We start from the raw sequence: 13,224 nt of genomic DNA, 5'->3' as shown, positions 1-13,224 counted from the left end.
AATTCAGTGGTGCGATCTGGGCTCACTGCAAGCTCCGCCTCCCGGGTTCACGCCATTCTCCTGCCTCAGCCTCCCGAGTAGCTGGGACTACAGGTGCCCACCACCCCTCCCAGCTAATTTTTTTGTATTTTTAGTAGAGACAGGGTTTCACCATGTTAGCCAGGATGACCTTGATCTCCTGACCTTGTGATCCACCTGCCTCGGCCTCCCAAAGTGCTAGGATTACAGAAGTGAGCCACCGCACCCGGCCTATATTTTAAAAAATAAAATAAAATAAAGTTTATTTGACTTTGATTCTGATGGCTGAAAAGTGTAGGAAGATTGGGCATCTGCATCTGGTGAGGGCTTCATGGCAGAAGGCAAAGGGGAGCAGGGAGGTGCAGAGATCACCTGGTGAGAGAGGAATCGAAGGAGAGAGGGGATGCCAGGCTCTTTTTAACAACCAGCTCTTGCAATAATGAATGAATTGAGAGCTCACTCATTCTCAAGGGAGGGCATTAATCTATTCATGAGGTCTGTGTCAATGACCCAAACACCTTCTGTTAGACCCCACCTCCAACACTGGGCATCAAATTTCAACATGAGGTTTGGAGGGGCCAAACACTCAAACCATAACATGGGCCAAAATAGATTAATAAATGCTAAGTAATAATAGTGACTAACATTTACTCACCACTTACTATACACCCTAGCACTAAGATCAAAGCCCCGGGCATGGCTGCTGCTCAATAATGCACTCATTGGAGATTTTTATTATTTTTTAAATTAATATTTGCCCAGTAAGAAAAGAATGTAATTCCAACCATGGTTTTGGATGTAATCTTAAATGTTTACTATTAACAGCTTGCCTTATTTCCAAACTTGGGGGAAAACACCATCCTCCATGAGTGGCAGCCTTGTGCGGTTTTTTCATCAGCACATGGATAAATTACAGCTTAAGGAGTGACAATAATTTATTTCACCTCATCCATTATATCAGGTAAGAACAGGGGAATATATGCTATTTTGGGTGTCAGACTGTAATTCACTGCATTAAATGAGAATATTGGTTTTGACCCATTCTTTTTCCTTTAGAGGTCTTAACCTAACTCTGTAGGGCTGTCAAAAGAGACTTACCATTTTAGTGAGAGGTGGAGACAGCTGGAATAAAAGCATGGTTTAGAAAGAGCCAGAAAGGTAGCAAGGAGAGGAGCACATAAATTTGCCTGGATGGGGCAGGGAAGGAAGACAAGAAGAGGAATACATTGAGCACCTGATGGTGACTTGAGAAATTTAATGTGGATTATAGTACGATGACAGATGAGCATGTTTGGTGGAGTGTTTTTAGCATCAATATGTAAAAACAACCGAGAGGCAAGTAGCCTTTAAGGTGATCCTAGAAAATCTGAATTATCCCTACAATAACAATGAAGGGGCCACTTGGTAAAGTGGTCTTGTAAGGAAATTCACAAGTAACTCTTTCTGTGGTTCTGTAGACAGAAAACGTGCAGTGGGATTCAGAAATCCATGGGAGTCAACCTAAAATGAATGTGCTGAACTCTGCTCCACTTTAATCCTGAAGCAGAGAAGAATTACCATGGTACAGTCTGATTATCATGGTACAGTCTAATTATCATGGTATAGTCTAATTATTGGGGAGAAGACAAGTTAGGATTTCAGAAGACTTCAAAAGTCCGGTTTCTGTCTTACAGATAAATGCAGTAACTAGAAATAGCCCAACAAAATATAGGCTAGTAGAAGTTCAGTTAACTTTGCTTTAATGACTATTTAAGAATCACATATAATTAGAAAATATGATGGGTTTATACTTAATGAATGATTTGAATTAGTTTTAATTTTAGGAACTGAAAGAGTTTTCATGTTGTTCCTTATCTTAGTCAAATATTTTGTGAGTAATATATGAGGATAAACTTCAGCCCAGCCTCTAGACCAATTATCATAAATTGCATATTTATTGCATCAGGTAATTGAATTCTTGGGCATCCTTTGTCCCTGCTCCCTACCTCCCCTAAGAGAACTGCCTCATAAATTTAGAACAAATCATCTTCGACAAATTGCACCAACTCCTAGTTTGTGAAGTATTTGATGTATTCTCTTAATGTATAGTTTAGCTTAACTCAATATGTTAATTCAGTAAATGTGTGCCAAACTTTTTTCTCACAAAGGCCTAAGCTCCACAAAATTAAAAGACAAAAGTAAAAACAAAAACCTTTTCTCTCCTCCAAGTTAGTTAATGTGATATTAACTTGCCCTAAATAACATTTTCTATTGTCAGGGATTTCAAGTATGTTGAGAGTCTCAATTTTTTTTTTAATATTCTTAACTTCGTCCTGTATCACAGAGTCAAGAGGAACAGGGAACCTGGAGTTTAACCTCTTAACTAAGAATATTCTGGATAGTACAGTTTGGTTTTATACACATACAATTACTAGCTGAGTGCCAATTGCAGATTCATGAATAGAACAACTAACAGGAGAAGACTTCTTTGCCAAGCCATTAACTGAGTTTACGGTTGTCAAAGTAACTGTCATTGTGACCTGTGCATAAAACCAAAATGATAAGGACATCACTGAAAACAAAAATTCTTGAACTTATGGTCACACAAAGAACAAGTTTTATGATTTGCAGGCTCCAGTGATTACATTAGCTGATTCTAACTTGAAAATTCATCAAATCCGTATTTTACTGAATTGATTGCTAATTCATTTTAGAAAATGAGTAAATTAGCCCTATATGCAGGACTGGAATTGCTTCTCTCTACATTGCCACTATGTTCCAGGACAGGTAGGCATAGGCCTAGCATTGATTAGTAGTTATGATTTCTATTTGCATACTCCCTGATCCATCTCTGACAATCCCGTATAAACTGCATATAATCAATGAAGAATCATTATATTGTGATCAGTAGTAATGTCATAAACTGCTATAAGATACTGCAACCAGCAATCTCAGGGTAGGAATGAAAGATGAAAATAGGGAGTAAAGGTGGCAGTTTCCAGAGGGTGAGTGAGGCCTCCCTCTTGTCTCTGCTCCATGACGGAAATTGATATTACCCAGGTGGATATTAACGAACAGCAGGAAAGTTGACTGCATCACTACAATTAATGCATACTGGTGACTTCAAGTGTTAATTTGTTATCAATGTAACTGCATGAAAGTTATCAACATAATTTCCTCTGACTAGTGATTCAGTCTAGGGGAAAAACTATGAAGCCTCTGTGGTTAGTTATCAGGCATCTGTAAACTGTTTTTTCCTTCTGCACGTATTCCAGGCTGGCTTGAAAACATTAATGATGTGCAAAGGCAAGGCTGTGATTTACTGAGACATACCTCTTGTATAAACATGGCAAGGTTCACTATCACTTGCAGAAAGTGTCTTTAATAGGGGTGACAACTCATGTTATAAATAGTGTTTTCTAAAAATCCAGAGACGAAATGAGCTGGGCTTGGGATTTGAAAACACACTGCAGACAGACCAGGGCGAATTAGTATTCACCGTGGAATTATCTCAGCTTCCTAATGATGCTAATATTTATTTTTACTTAATCGCAGAAAATGACAATGGGGCAAGGAAGACAATAAGTATAAAGAATGGAATTTGCCAAATTGAGAGAATCCAACATCCTGACCAATTTCAGCATCTCTTGGGAGACCTTTCTGTCAGCACTTAAAGGAAGGAAAAAGAGAGGCACCATTTTTCCTCTGTGCTTTTGTCGATTTCTTTGCTGGCTGTTTGGGCCTCAGACTAACCCATGAGTCATTCTGCATAAAGGAGGATGGGGTGGGAGGAGCGGAAATGGAAGCAGTTCTCTCTTATCTATTTGCAAGGGCTTTATTTGAAAAAGGCTAAATATAATTGAAGCTAATATTATTAGCATGCATCAACTCTCGGATTTTTTTAAAGATCCATTTGTTTGATAATGTTCATTTTCATAAAAGCTCTTGCATGAGTTTGATGCTTTTAACTTTCACTCTATTAACTGAAAGTAGTCAGGAAGAAAACGAATATTCCAGAGCAGCAATGGGTTCTTGTTTAAAGATTTCTCCCAAATCTCTGAGATATACCACTAGTCTCATTGTTGTTTAGGTGGTGGTGGGCTGTAACTCCAGCTAAATAGGACCGAATGCTTTATCTTTAGAATGATACCCCTCCCCTAAATATCCTATATTCAGAAATGCTGAAGAAACGGTTTGACCATTTGTAACGTTTTTATTACCAATCTACTAACGGTTATGCATTTGTCTTAATATTTCTGGAAACTTCTTTACTTGAAGACAGCAGGTTGCATGTCCCACCAGCAGAGCAACTGGGTTTCATGCAAACAAATGTGTTCTGCCAATTTTAGTTTTTGAACAGAGTAGAAAAGAGAGGAAGATGACCATCTATTCAAGGAAGGGGGAGAGGAAAGGATTTTAAGTGTTGAGGATGTGTTCTCAAATAAACCAAGCACCAAGAGCACAGAAGCAACAAGATTTTGAGGTCAAATGAACTTAAGCTATTTACAACTGCTGCTTTTTTGAGACAAGGAGAAGATCTTTAAGGATAAAATTATGCCCTCTAAGTTTGTCACTTAACTCACCCCTTCTTTGGAAACAGATAAGTGAAAACAAGATGATGGGCCTGGTGTGGTCGCTCACACCTGTAATCCCAGCACTTTGGGAGGCTGAGGCAGGTGGATCATTTGAGGTCAAGCATTTGAGACCAGCAAGACCAACGTAGTGAAACCTCATCTCTACTAAAAATGCAAAATCAGTGGCATGTGCTGGTGCATGCCTGTAATACCAGCTACTCTGGAGGCTGAGGCAGGAGAATCACTTGAACCCGGGAGATAGAGGTTGCAGTGAGCCGAGATTGCACCACTGCACTCCAGCCTGGGTGACAGAGTAAGACTCTGTCTAAAAAAAGTAAAGTAAACGTGATGGAAACCTAAAGTCCATAAACCTAGTAGAACATAAACATATTTTCCAAATAGCCAGAAAAGCTTCAATATTCCTAACCCTTTTTAATATCAGAGAGAGAGGAAGTGCTACACACTTTTAAAACAACCAGATCTTGTGAGAACTCACTCACTGTCACAAGGATAGTACCAAGGGAGATGGTGCTAAGCCATTCATGAGAAAGCCACCCCATGATCCAATCACCTCCCATGAGACCCCACCTTCAATTGTGGGGACTATACCATTCAGGATGACATTTGGTGGGGTCACAGCTCCAAACCATATCACAGACATTGCTTTGAACTGGAGACACATGTACTTTTGTCCTCTTGTGTACATAAGCAGGTTCTTTCTTGAGAATATATAGCTAGTTGAATTGTTAGGTCTTAAAAGTTGTGCATCATCAAATTTAGTAGATTATGCCACATTGTTTTCCAGTTTGTTTGGACCAATGTGTGCCTCCATCAATGCACGAATGATGCCATTGACCATATTCTCACAATCCCTGATATTGTTAGTCTAGTTTTTGCAAGTTTGGTGGATGAAAAATAGAAGGTATCACATTGCATTACATTTCCTTCATTGCTAATGAGAATGACCATATTTTCATAAACCTATTGATCATTTTTGTTTCCTTTTCTATGAATTATCTTTTCATTTCTTCCTTTGCCCATCTTTCTACTGGGTAAATAGAAATATTTAGACAGACATTGCTGTCTACCTACACAGTATCTAAAAATATTTAGACAGGACAAGTATTTTTCTTTTGATAGTTTTTTCTTTGGTGATATTTTTCTTATTTGCTAGATATATTCCAGATATGAATTCTTTATTAGATTATGTGTGTTTAGAATATATTTTCCTTACATAATTATAACTTATTTTTTACTTCTCTTTTGATGAAAAGAAATTCAAGTAATTAATATAGCCCACTTACCAAACTTTTGTTTTAGGTGTGTCTTTTTAAAAATATCACTCCTATCTCAAGTTCATAAAGATATTCTTCAATTTGTTTTCTAGAGTTCTAATTTTGATTTCTACACTTTCACTCTTAACCCAAAGAAGATTGATTTTTATATGATGTGAAGCACTTTCCTATTTTCTTTTCTTTTTCACACAGCAACCAGTGTCTTAGCACTACTTATTGTATTGTTCCTCCTTTAATTCTATAGCCAACTTGTCAGATCTACCACTAATGCTGTTGGGATTTTGATAAGAATTGCATTAAATTCATAGACCAATTTACCAAGAAGCAGCAACCACAAATATGGTATATCTCTCCATTTATGTGTCTTCTTTAATGACATATAAGTCATTACATTTTTAAAATAAAGTTTAAAAAATTGATCCATAAATGTCTTGAATTATTTTATTAGTTTTAGTTCTTCATGCCTTTATTTTTATTATTTAAAATGTTCCTTGTCTAACTTATTACTGATATATAAAAGGGCAATTAATTTTTTGTTTAAATATTCTATTTTATTCTAATAATTTGTCTTTGTTTCTTCTTTTCTAATTTTTATATGTAGATTTTTCCCTAATCTTTTGTCCATTGGCTAGAACCTCCAGGATAATGTTGTGTGTAAGTGATGACATGGGCATCCTTGACTTGTTCCTGATTTCAACATAGAATATTTATCACAGTTAAGTGATATTAAGCACTCTTTGCAGTGTCACCCTGTGTCCTACCACTTTATACCTAAACAACCTAGGGCATAGATACAGGTATGACTGGGCTCCGGAACAATCTGAACACTGTATCTGTTATTGAGTCTAATTATTTTCTGTACATCCCCAAATTCTCTTGTCAAAGAATAAGAGTACATTCCCCAAATGCTTGTGCCCACCCAAGTACCCCCACTAAATCTCCAAACTAATTATAACTAAAACATAAATTATCATCTTATCCAGCAAAAGAACAAAGCAGTTTTTAAGACCAACAGGGCATTGCTTGAAACCTTCATGTCATTTTAGACTCCTTCCTCTCCTTTACTCCAAAATCCTATTGGGTCCCCAATCTTATCTTGATGGTGGACATGTATCCCTTCCTGCAACAAATACGTTCATGTGTATATTTTCATCTCATGCTCTCTCTCCTAGGTTAGTTTCACCCTCTTAATTGGTTATGTTTTTCTTATTCACATTTTGCTAATTAAATGAAGCTTCACTGTGGCTTTATATGGAAAAGAACAGCCTGGAGAGTAAGAAAACTTTTGTGTTTGTTTAAACGCATTTCCAGGACATTGATATCATACTAGCCTCATTCTCTTGGGTACATACAGCACACAAAGGAGCTGTGACAGTAGACCTCACATTTTCTTTCATTAATTTGTACAAATTAAAGCTGCTGGCGTTATGTCAACCACTATTATTGATCATCTCCTTAGTACAGGGCACTGGGTGAGGAGCCAAGGGGATATAAAGATGTGTAAACAAGAACCTTGTAAGTCTAGACAGGACACAATCAATTAGTTCCATTGGTTGAAATTACTATTTGAAATCTCTGTTGTTACATTTATGGAGACTAACAGCTAGAATTGTTAATCCTCTTTTGTCTCTCTTGCCTTTAGCCTTTTCATTAACTGGACCTACTAATGTACTACACACACTCAGTTCATAAATCTTAGTCACAGATGCAATCATTTTTTATCCTAGTTCAAAAGATGTTTTGTTTTGTTTCATCTCTCCTTGAGGATAACAAAACAGACAGCAAGGGCCATTGTCCTTGAGAGCCACTCTAAATGCTTTTGTCTAACCTCCTTAAATGTATCACACATCTCCAAGGATAATGATTTTACCAACTGCTTAAAGAAAAAACTTCCGAAATATTTTCCCTCAAAAGGTGTTGTCATACCATATGCAAATGAAATGTGAAAAATCTCACTTTCCATGTTGGAGAACATACTGTTTTTTGTAAAGCTAGAGGAAAAAATTTAAAATTACTGTGCTGAAAAGATTGCATCATTTGATTCTCTTGCATTACCAGGGAACTGGGTGAGATTCTTATTGTTTGGGGACATTCCAGGAGAGGGAATAAATTATGCAAGTAGCCCTGGCCATCAGGGCTGGGGCACCTGGAAGCAGGTCTGGCAGGTCCATTCTCAGTCCACCACATGACCTGTATGAGTCAGGGTTCGTGGGAAAAATAGAACCAATTTGATGTGTATAGAGAGATTTATTTTAAGCAACTGGCTCATGTGATTATAGAGGCTGGTAAATCCAAAATCTTCAGGATAGGCAGGCAGCCTGGAGACCCAGGAAAGAACTGTAGTTTGAGTCTGAAGGCTGTCTGCTGACAGAATTCCCTCCTACCCCAGGGACGTCAGTGTTTTTCTCTTAAGGCCGCCAACTGATTGGATAATGCTCACCCACCCAGCTTGTGAGAGGTCATAAGATTTACTCAAAATCTACTGATTTAAAGGTCAAGAAAAACTTCACAGAAACATCTCGAACAATGTTTGGCCAATTATCTGGATACCATGGCCTAACCAAGTTGACACATACAATTAACCGTCAGAGGGGTGCACCAAAATCTCACAAATCATCACTAAAGAATCTACTCATGTAACCAAATACCACCTGTTCCCCAAAAACCTATAGAAATTTAAAAAAATTTTAATTAACTGTCACAGGACCCACATGGCTTAAATTCTCACTAAGAGACACTTATTCAAGATTTTAGGGACTATGGCTGAAAATGTGGCACCATGCCGGCTCTGTGGCACATTCAGGCATCTGTCCTTGGTGATTACCCTGATATAACTTGGCAAGCAGTATAAAGACACTGTCATCATGTGTATGGGGGCCTATGTTTCCAAAAGAGTGTGAACCCAAGTCTGAAGAAAACATTAAGTAGAGGCTCTGAATGTGATATTCGACACTGGTCCTTTCCAACTCAGTCTACTTTTCCGGAAATTATACTCAACTCAACATTAGCCAAAGACTTATGTTCCATTTCCTTTGTTTCATTTTATCACATATACCTCTTTATAATCATAACATATCTCTTTTCCTTTTCTTATTTTATCATAATATACCTATGTAACAAAGATGGGCGAGGAGCTGAGGGAGTATAAATATGTGTAAACAACCTTGTAGTCTAGATACAACATAATCAATTAGTTCCATTGGTTGAAATCAAGATTATTTGAAATCTTTGTTACATTTATGGAGACTAACAACTAGAGACTAACCTCTTTAACAAAGAGGTATATTATGGCTTGCAATGCAAACTTACACACATTTTTCAGATAAAATAAGAGACTTCAGGGAAAAGTTTTTCTTTTCATAATGCCTTTTTTTTTTTTTTTTTTGGAGATGGAATCTCACTCAGTGGCCCAGGCTGGAGTGCAGTGGCATGATCTTGGCTCATTGCAACCACCGCCTCCCAGGTTCATGCCATTCTCCTACCTCAGCCTCCCAAGTAGCATCACCATGCCCAGCTAATTTTTGTATTTTCAGTAGAGACGAGGTTTCACCACATTGGCCAGGCTGGTCTTGAAGTCCTGACCTCAGGTGATCTGCCTGCCTCTGCCTCCCAAAGTGCTGGGATTACAGGCATGGCCACCATGCCCGGCCCATAATCCTTTTGGACTGTGTGTCCCAGTCTTTCTCAGAGACAGTTCTTCAACTTATATTTTTTGCCATTAGACACAACAATTTAAGAAGAATTTCTGTGACAGCTTCACCTTGGTCATCTTAGAGCTCTTAGCCACCTTGAATAGGAAATTTCCCACTGGCTAGCTTATGAAGCTGAACCCATAGGCTGACCACTTGGCATTACCAGTACAAGACAGTTTCAACCTCCTTCAGTGAAGAAGACAGGGACACAGTTGGGCTAATTCATTCTTCGCCTCTGCTTCCTGCCTCCCGTCCTGGCTGCTGGAAGATAACAAAGAGAGATAGAAGGAAGTGTGAATGCTACATAGCAATCCATCACTGATATACAAGCTTAGGACAAGCACACTCTGCAGAAAGAAAAACAGCTTAAGACATTATTCATCCAACAAATATTCATGGAGCACCTATTATACATCAATAGCATTCTACTAGGCACCTTGGTCATGGTATGCATCTTGTTTGGTTCTTGCTGTCAGGAGGTTTGTTGGTATTCAAGCAGACATAAAAGTATAAGACAGTAGCATAAGCTTCATCCTAAGCATGTTTGCTACATAATTGAATTTGATCATCCATTTTAAGGCTTAGTGAAAAACCAATTGTAGAAAGCCTTTAATTTAAAATGGAAAAACTCAGTGATTTCCTCCTACTGAAAATTTAGAGGGAAAAAAACCCTTATTATCTAATAAATTATCTTCATTAAAGATGCATTAGTAATCAATCTTCATAACATCTGGTGACAGCTACATTGCTTATTTTAAAAAGCAACAGAATCTCCTTTCTCCGAGCATGCTTTTTATGGTTCTTCTGAAAGAAACGTATTAAACTCAGCCATAGAAGAAAGTAAACTACTTTACAATAAATTAGTGTCCCATAAATAAGAAAATGCTTAGCGTAATATTTTAATGGCTACTTTAATTTAAGGCGTAATATATCACTGCCCAAAATGTCTACTGCAGAACATAGTTCTTGCTGTTGATGGGCAAACCCTAGAAAGAAGATGGCATGGAGTTTATTTTTCCTACTCTTCAAACTGAACAACAGAAGATCGTAAAGTGCTTTGTGGACTATCCACAGCAAATGGCATTTTCCTCCTGCCTTGGAAAGCGGACTATCCACAGCAAATGGCATTTTCCTCCTGCCTTGGAAAGCCCATGCACACCGTTGTCCTGGGATGCCCATTATTCATCGTTAAAAAGGCAGATGCTTCTGAAGGCTCATTGGCTCTTGTAAATATATACTGACATGTTGAATTTTCCTCTTTTAGAGACCTCAATGTTCCTATAGTTCTTAGCACAAGGTATCAAAAGATCCAAAAAGGATCATAAAAACCAATTAGCAATGGATTTGTTTTGGCTACTTTCAGACAAATGGGTCATTTCTATATTTGGCTGCTGAAGAGGCATTATGTACAAAGTGAAAGAAGCCAATATCCCCACAAAGTGATTCATAATTCCTTTCAGAAGCCAACGGCCCACTTTACTCTCTCAGTGCCCCAAGGTATTGAGTTGAAAAGAAGTGCATGTACAAAGAAGGCTAAAGAGCTGCTGTATTACATGACCTCCAGCCAAGTGACAAGAAAGTGGTCATAAAAAGGGTTTGAGAATAAGGGATCATTTAAGGCATTGGAGAAAGATGAGGTAGGGGGGTTCACACAGTTGGGAAACTGGAACTCAGAGGAAAGACAAACTGTATTTGTGGAAATAATAATAAATATGTCATAAATGAATGAAGCCAAATGAAGAAAATAAGAGAGTTCTCTCTCATATGTAATAACGTTCTCTCCTTCTGCCATATGTGGTTTAAATGTGTTCCTTCCAACACTCATGTTGAAACGTAATCCCTATTGTGTTGGTATTAAGAGGTGGGGCCTTTTGGGAAGTGATGAAATCACAAGGTCTGTGTTCTCATGAATGGGTTAATGCCTTATAAAGGTCTGGAGGGAATGAGCTTAGGCCCTCTTTGCCCTTTCTCTCTTCTACCATCTGAAGATGCAGCAAGAAGGCCCTCAGCAGACACCAAAGGCCAGCACCATGACCTTGAACTTTCCAGCCTCCAGCACTGTGGGGAAATAAGTTTCCATTGTTTATAAATGACCCAGTCTGTGTTATTTTGTTACAGCAACACTAACAAAGATACCCTGCCTTGCTTGCTGTCATTCTAATCAAGCCCAGTGTATTCTTCTTTTCTTTCTTTTCTTCTCTGTAGTTTCTGTTTCTCCTGAGTGCACAAGATCGTTCCTCATTGACTTTTGAGGTCACTCTCCCACAGTCACTGGATGAATGAACACCTGATTCCACTTCCCAATTCCACCATTGACTGGACTTGTGATCTTGAGCAAATCTATTACCCTCTCTGAACCTTAGTTTGATCATGTGTAAAATAGGAACAGCAGCACACACCTCATATGATGAGTACATTTCATAATTTCCCCAGGATTGCTGATGTCAGCCCACAGTTGTGTATTTCAGTAATTTCTAGGGAAGTTACATTGACCAGGAATGGAGTTTACATCCTTGACCCCTGATCCTTGAGGCCTGACTGCCTGTCAGCTTCAGTTCATTTACCACCTGCTCTACACCTTTCTGTCAACACTGACACTGCTTATTTCTGAAGTTTCTAAACCTGTCTGCTCATCAGAATTACCCAGAAACCTTTCAAAAACTATAAATTGCAAGGACTATTTAAGTTAGAATTTCTCAAACAACTGCATCAGAATCTAAGGGTATGAGTAGGGTGGGAATTGGAGTGTCCGTGTGCATTTTTTACAGAAGTTTTCAATCCAGGAATTCTGATGTCATCAGGCTTGGGCCATGTTCAAGTTCTATTTCCCAGTGTGTAAAACTGGCCTAGATTAATGACTTCTCCCTGCAGCCAAACCACTGCATGACCAGTGACGTTCTAGAAGTCCACCTTGGTGACTTTCCTCCCACTGGAGTTGACTGAGTCCTCTTCTTCCCCATTGCATGTGTCTCAAGCCTGCTCCCAGCTCTGCTCTTCCCAAACTGTCTCATCCTCTGCATTTAACTCTCTCAAGCCCAGCTTTTCCATATGTCAAAACAACCTCAGCCTCTTACATATGCCCTCCACTGAACTTTAGACATCTGATATCCTAACACCCAAGGTTCATATCTGACTACGTCTAGTGGTCCCATGCTTAGCTCTTAACTCCAAGGTTACATGGTTACTTTCTCCCAAGACTTCTGTTCTTTGCACAGCATCAAGCAGTCCTTCTAATTAGCCATATAAATCCAGACTATTGGCTTGCCTTTCCTGAATCCACCATAAATGCCTTCCATCCCTTTGCAGGAACCCAGTATTCGGGTATCTTTAACCCTGAAAAGCAGATCCAGACTCTTCTGGGTTTTCCTGCAAGTGCTGAGTTAATGGAACGCAAATGCTCTCTTGGCAAGTGCCTTGGGAAAAGCATGAGCAATTCCTCAATAGAGCCAACAGGCTGCACCCACACAACAGTGGAGCACCTTTTTCACTACCAGACCCTCCATGACCCAGAGCCAGCCTTTGCCGCTGCCACTTTAAACTTTGATACTCTGTTCTTCTCATCCATATTCCCTGTGTAGTTAAAAATACACCACACACAGACACACACACACATGCCCATACTGACCTGAAAAGAAGTGCATGAAGGCATTGTGTGTGTATGTGTGT

The 13,224-nt window shown here is 38.8% G+C and overlaps 1 pseudogene across 1 annotated transcript in view; it reads right to left on the bottom strand.

Moving 5' to 3' along the window:
- The window catches only part of LOC105515635, a 6,946-nt pseudogene extending 4,415 nt beyond the window's left edge, over positions 1–2,531 (bottom strand). The window contains exon 1 of the transcript XR_001002361.1: positions 2,424–2,531. The product of XR_001002361.1 is annotated as a keratin, type I cytoskeletal 19-like (transcript). The remainder of the gene's footprint in view (positions 1–2,423) is intronic.
- Between the last annotated feature and the right edge of the window lie 10,693 nt (positions 2,532–13,224).

This window comes from Colobus angolensis, unplaced genomic scaffold (genome assembly GCF_000951035.1).
Source record: "Colobus angolensis palliatus isolate OR3802 unplaced genomic scaffold, Cang.pa_1.0 Scaffold266, whole genome shotgun sequence".
Classification (NCBI taxonomy): Eukaryota; Metazoa; Chordata; class Mammalia; order Primates; family Cercopithecidae; genus Colobus; species Colobus angolensis.
Note: the sequence above shows the minus strand (reverse complement) of the source record. Positions and strands in the feature narration are given on the sequence as shown.